Below are 7,074 nucleotides of genomic sequence, written 5' to 3' on the forward strand. Positions count from 1 at the left end.
GGCACTGTAATCTGACTGTGGTGAATTAAACCCTTTACTACAGTCCCCAAACTTAAAATGTAACAAAATGTTTTGCAGCACACCTGATGTGCATACCATACACGTAGAGATAAATAGACACATGCCCTGTGGTGACCTTTACCTGGGCAGACGGCAAGGCAAAGCAGTGAATCCAGCCAGACCAGTTTGGTCAGGTGTAGTTGGAAATCTCAGGGGATTGCCAGGTGCTAAACCCACATTGTGCCTCAATGATCTGCCCATAGATAAGAGGCTCTATGTGGTGCCCAAGGAGAGCACACTCTTTCCTTTTTGTGCATTTAGAAATGGGCATATGTAAACATGGCGTCATACATATGGAGCACAGCTGATCTACCTTCATACATACACAAATACTGAATACACATGAATAATGTGAAAGTGAAAAAGTGCAAGCCCATTGGAAAACTCCAACTTCCATTGCCATTGTGCCACAACACCTCACAGCACACAAGTGAACACTGCACATTGCACACAACAAAAAATGCATTTATGCATCAACTGTCCAAGGGGGCAGCCCTCAATTAGGCAGCCCAAATAGACATGGGGCCCTCTTGTATTACAGTATATTTGCTGGTATACGTATGATTGGGTTGACTGTTGGGGGGCCCTTTAGATTGCAGATTTGGTGGGACTCGCCGAGTCTGCCTAATGGTAAAACCGGCTCTGATTATGCCCATTCACAATTTTCTTTTCCATGCTATGGGTGCAGAGTTCTGCAACCCTCTGATTCCCCAAATCCAATAGGCCACAGCTGCCCCTAACACAGGTGGTGAATGTGCAGAAACATAACAACATGTGAAATGAAATTAATTAGATAAATGCATCTCAGAAACAGCACCTTTACACCTGTGAGTCCTAGCCTCGGAAGTGTTAATCAGCTATACCTTGATACTATTTTTTAACATCCTTGGTGGCTACCTCAGAAGCTCCTGAAGGTAACCTGGAGCCTGTGAGTGCCACGCTGTTGGTGCTTGAATTTGGCCAAGTCTGCCCCTAACACAGGTGGTGAATGTGCAGAAACATAACAACATGTGAAATGAAATGAAAGCATCTGAATAGCAGAAACATTACACTTGTTGTGACCTTGGCGTCAGAGGCTTTAATCAGATTTATACCACGGACAGGGCCACAGTAATGCAAAGGCTAGATATGGCTAGCAATTTACCTTCTGTGAGGGGGCCTCCAGTAACCTCCAGTATCCTAGGGCCCCTGTCCATCTTAATCCAGCCTTGAGCATTGGCCAATTCACTTAAAACAAGACAATACAGGAGGACTCTCACTTTCCCCCACTGAGTTCTTAGCATCCCTGCTCTGTGAAATGGGGAACTGGCAGCACCCAAAGTGGATGTGAGCTGTCAACCTTGTTCCCCTGCGAGCGTCAGAAGCACACCACTGAAATCTAGAATCAGGATGAAGCCGATATCAAAACGGAAGAGAAACACAACACAAGCATCAAAACTGCTGACCTGACCATCAGCAAATAAAGCTTCGCTTCTCATTTTGCTCTGATCAGACTGTGCATTCAGTTTCACATGGTTTGCCTACACACTATCCCACAGCAAGTCAAACATTCGGTGAGTTTTTTTTTTTTTTTGGCGAAAAAGCCATGCCGTGGATGCTGTGACACCAACATCAGGCGAGAGGCCGCAGAAGACAGCCAACACGACAACACTAATCAGCGCTTCGTTTTTTGTCTTCATGTCCAAATGACGTGCGTGGCAAACATGCTGTAAACAAGGACTAAGGACCTTCCTTTAATTTGACATTTAAGCTGCCCCTTCCCCTTGAAGCTACACAATTGTTTGAGTCCCAAGGCAGCGCTCTCCCATATCTCTCTCTCTTCAAATGAATTAAAAGTTGACGTTTAGCTTTGAGACATACTGTGAATTATGTCTCATATTAGCACTTATTTTGGCTTCATGTTTGCTTGCGTTGTAAAAGATGCTACACTGTGTTGCATGCATAGATACCCAATACAGAGGCAACAGCATTGCTACAATATTGATGACTTAACAAGCTTTTGATACAAGATCATTGCATTGGTGTGCTGATTGTGGCTGACTATAGGGCATGGCTGAAGGGAGACTGACAATATGTTTAATGTAGACCCAGAGGCTATGTATTTATCTGTTATGTAATGTCATAGCAATGTTGTTATGATGTAGTTGAGCTATTTTCAGCCAATAGTGAATAGGCCCGCTGGTGACCTCATCTGCAGTAAGAGGCTACACTATCCCAATGTAAGCCAAACATTTTGTGTTTTGCAAATAAAATAATGATAGTGGAAGATGCTGAGGCCGTGACACCAACGCCATACAAGAGGCCACAGAACAAAGCCAACACAACAACACTATTCGGCTATTCTTTTTTTTTTGTCTTTGACTAAATAGTAGCGTTGCCCCAGGACCTTCCTTTAATTTGACATTTAAGATCCAACTTTCCCTTCAAGAGCATCAACACTACACTATTTTTTGAGACCCAAGGTAGCGCTCTCTCATATCGCTCTCTCTTCAAATGAATTGAAAGTTGACGTTCAGCTTACTGACATACTGTAAATTATGTCTGTTAGCACTTATTTTGGTGCCATGTTTGCTTGTGTTGTAAACAATGCTACACTGTAGGCGGCATGCATAGATGAGCGAGCCTACTCTGTGATACCCAATACAGAGGCTACAGCATTGTAATTGCTGACTTAACAAGCTTTTGATACGGGATCATTGCATTGGCGTGCTTATTGAGGCTGACTGGGCCATGGCTGAAGGGAGACTGCCAATATGTTGAATGTAAACCCCATAATAAAGGTTAAAGTAAAAAAAATAAATGTCTTGACATGGACACCATGCCAAAGTGATCATCAAATTAATTGGATGTCAGCGTGTGAAATTACTGTCAGGTTGATTTGCTGTCTGTATGCTGCAGATATTAGAATATTCAGTATCTTAGCATTGTGTGTGTGTGTGTGTGTGTGTGTGTGTGTGTGTGTGTGTGTGTGTGTGTGTGTGTGTGTGTGTGTGTGTGTGTGTGTGTGTGTGTGTGTGTGTGTGTGTGTGTGTGTGTGTGTGTGTGTGTGTGTGTGTTAGATACAGTAGTAATATGTATTTATAACAGTGCAAATAGCACTGGGCACCTGAAGAGGGTTTTGCAGGGTAGCCTACTGCAGGGAGGTCACTCTGAGAAGTGACTGGTGAAGACTCCACAAATTGAAAGTAGCCTAGTATTCACTTGTATGTTTAATATGTCTAATGTTCCTGTGAAGTCCAAATTGAATTTGACCTCTGAAATGATGGACTCAAAGGATTATATGGACTCAAGGGACTATGAATGTAACCGTCTATCCAACCCCCCCTCCCCATTAAAGCAATAAAAAGTTGATCACAAATAAAACATTTAATTTCACCAATATTAATAAAAGTACTGAAATAAACAATAATAATGATAATAATAAGAATACTGCAGTAATGTTTGAAAAAATGTATGATGGGTTTGATCGCAAATATGCTTGAGGTCCAAAAGGGGTTCCCAGCACTAAGCTACTTTGTGATTCACGCAGGCCTTTGGCTGTGTTGACGTGACAAGCCATAATCGAGGTCAGGCGGGGTTGGCTGGCTGGATGGTTGGTTTTCCCCCTGCAATTGTTTGTTCTCAGAAAGCGAAAAAGTGAAAGTGAAACTAAACATTGGTTGTTAAGACAAACATGCCTTTTTGGACGAGCCTCAATGGAAAGTCCCAGACGAGATCCAGTTTCACTCTGCCCAGCCAATGGGATCATTTGAAAACACAATCGTAATCTGTTGCAATGGCAGAGGACCTTCGACTGGGAATGACAACTGTGGTGAATGTCAATGTGGCACAATAGCTCCCCCAGTGGTTGGTTTAGCGTATCACACTCAAATCTCCTCTTGGAAAGTCCCGAGGAGCGGCACATGAGTTTATTTTTTTGAACCAATCAGATTTGAGAATGACTGTTGCTGGCAAAAGTCACTTTTGAATTTGAAGAGGAAGTTCTGGGCTGGAAAAAGATGACTTTATTGAGGCGTTATGACCCAACAGCACCCCCTTGTGAATCTGGACAGTTCTACAAAAACAACCTAAGTGAAAGGTACCCTTTATCCTGGAATGTATGAAGGGATAATGTATAAAAAAAATACTTCATTTACTCCCTTCACAAGCCTTGTAACTTGAAAATAATGAGATGGCCATCTCATGGATCGAATTACTCATGGGTGTATTAAACACAATTAGCCTACCACATGTTGCACATAATGTTTAATGATGAGATGGTGCACAATCTTGTTCAGATTGTATTGGAATGAAGTGAATCAATAGTGTAGCTCTGAAAATGACTGCCATCCCATGGGTCAGCACAATTATGTGACTGTGGCAGCTGTGGACTGGTTTTAATCCGACCTTTGCCACTGTATGTGACTGCAAGTCACTGTTATAGTGTTCCAAAAACTGTAACCAATACTAAATATCCGTGAGTCACTTGGGAGAAAACATCAGATATGTATTGGTGGATATAACGAGTAAATGATAAAGGCTGACATGTAGAGCTCTATCTCTATAAAACTATAGGCTATCAATAGCATATTAAATCAGCACAAAATACACAGATTTATTATGTATTGTATATGAATAAAATGTTTTGATGTAAGTTGATTGCTGCCAAAGCAAAAAATCACTGTTGAGTTCAGTACAATCCATCAGACTCCTTCTCCGTGAGTGATATGTGCGATATAGAAGAAAATAGGTGGATTGCTCCCTCCAGTGGTACAAACACATCACTACATGTAGGCATCCATGTCACACCACTAGACTGAAGCCTTGTTATGCTCACTCCAAAAATAACGACACTATATCCATAGGGTCTACTCAGCACTATCAAGGGTTACAGTGTTTTTTTTAAAGGGGGAAAATGAATGTCTCCATTGGACATCAGTTTCTTCATCATCAGAGAGTGGTGTCATACACCAAGTGGCTTAACCCAACACATCGTCATCTGGACCAGTCTCTACCGGCAGTCTCTTCTGCTTCATTCCTAGTTTGCAAACCATACAAACTTTATCCTTTTTCACATGCACAAATACTCCCCAGTCCTCAATTCTGTTGAAGAGTGTGTTTTCAATTACCAGCACGCAAATTGTCCTTTTGGCTCATTAGAAGTGTTTACATGTGCACTTTTAATCCGATTACATAAACCAAATAAAATATTGGTTCAAATAGTCTCCTTAACACTAGAACTACCACGGAGGGGTCAATTGACCTTTTTACCTAAAAGCCCCACAAGAGGGTCATTTGACCCTTTGGACCCCCTGCGGACACTCCTTTTGTTGTGGAAATGTGGCTGTTAGCAGCTCACAGCTGTCACTTGAGACACAGAGTGTGTGTGTGCGTGTGTGGATCATTTCCAATGCCTGTTGAGTGCTGTATCTTCATCTTCGTTCCTTGGAGAGGAGCTTCTTTCACCACAAAATTCTTGAGGGAAATGAAGCAGTAGTCCACATGCACTGGTATTTATCCATCTAACAATTGCCAGGTTGCATTCACATGAGTCGTTATGGTCACATGGCATGGGAGATTTACACATTACAGTTTTTCTCGATTGGTTTGGCTAATTTCTCGAAACTGAGATGACATTCTCAAAACAACACGGACAAATCCCCAAACCAACTTGCAATTTTCCCAAAACAGAATGGCATTTTTCATTGCTTTCATCAGATATCAAATGCTTTGTACATGTCTCAAATGTTTAGTACATCTCTGCAGATGGATATGTACAAATATACCCTTCAGTTGACACATTCAGCATACATTCAGCACATTTTCCAAATAAATTGACATTGCTTATCTAAACGAATTAGACAATTCTCAGTCTAATGGTTGCCCTCTCCAAAACACGTCAGCATTATTTCATTGTGTAAGTCATCATATGCAAAGTGGTCTACGCAATTCCCAAAACAGTCAAGGACATCATATTTTAAGAATTTCATTACATAGTAAATCCATGACAGTGTTCAACAGGTCAGATGGTATTGTAACTTTACTAGTTAGCAGAAAATAATTTTACAATCGTGTATACTACAGTTTCCTCTGTTATTTGGCTAATTCCATGACATTTTTTCAAACGACATTCTGTTTTGAACAATTGCTAGTTGCTTTGGCATTTGTCCATGTTATTTTGAGAATGTTATCTCTGTTTTTAGAAATGAGCCAAACCCATGAGAAACCTGTGATATATGGGCATTACTGTCTGTATATGAATTTACAGTAAAGAAAGTTACTAATAAATGTCCTTGGTAAATTATCTGTGTTGTCAAACTTCAATGGTTTCAGTCACTTTTCATTTTTATACATAGTCGAAATCTGTTAGCTGAACGTAGATAAAACACCTAACCATTTTGACTGGCAGTGCTTACACAATGGCAAAGGGACAATGTATTTTGGGGGTACTGATATGTGGGGAAGAGATTTAGTTTTGACACATGGGTAAACTGTTTTTGGGGTGATATGAGCGAGTGATGAGGATCCATGTAGTTATGCTGAACCATCCAGTTTATTTTGACAGAAGCACTAAATGAATGCAAATGAGCCAAAGCAATTGAGAAGGATCTATGCCATTTTGATGGTACTGACTATTTATATGTGAGACGGTTTAGTGCTGATGCAAGAATGAGGTGTTTTGGGAGGTATATGACATTTTGCTAGTTATCTGCACTGTTGTGCAGAAGTGTAAGAATGTTTGGCCAAATGACCCAATGGTTATAGGAATGTCATCTCAGTTTCAAGAAATGAGCCAAACCAATCGAGAAAAACTGTAATTCAACCATTATCTGGTTGCAGTCATATGATTCGTCATGATCACATGGGACATTCACACGTTCATTGATGACTTATATGAAGAAAATGTGCTGACATGTTTTCAGGACAACCATTACACTGAGAATCAACCAATTGGGATAGATCAGCAAGGTACATTCATTTGAAAATTCTACTAAATGTAAGCTGATTGTGTTAACTGTAGGATACTTGTACATA

The sequence above is a fragment of the Engraulis encrasicolus genome, chromosome 3, assembly GCF_034702125.1.
Source record: "Engraulis encrasicolus isolate BLACKSEA-1 chromosome 3, IST_EnEncr_1.0, whole genome shotgun sequence".
Lineage (NCBI taxonomy): Eukaryota > Metazoa > Chordata > Actinopteri > Clupeiformes > Engraulidae > Engraulis > Engraulis encrasicolus.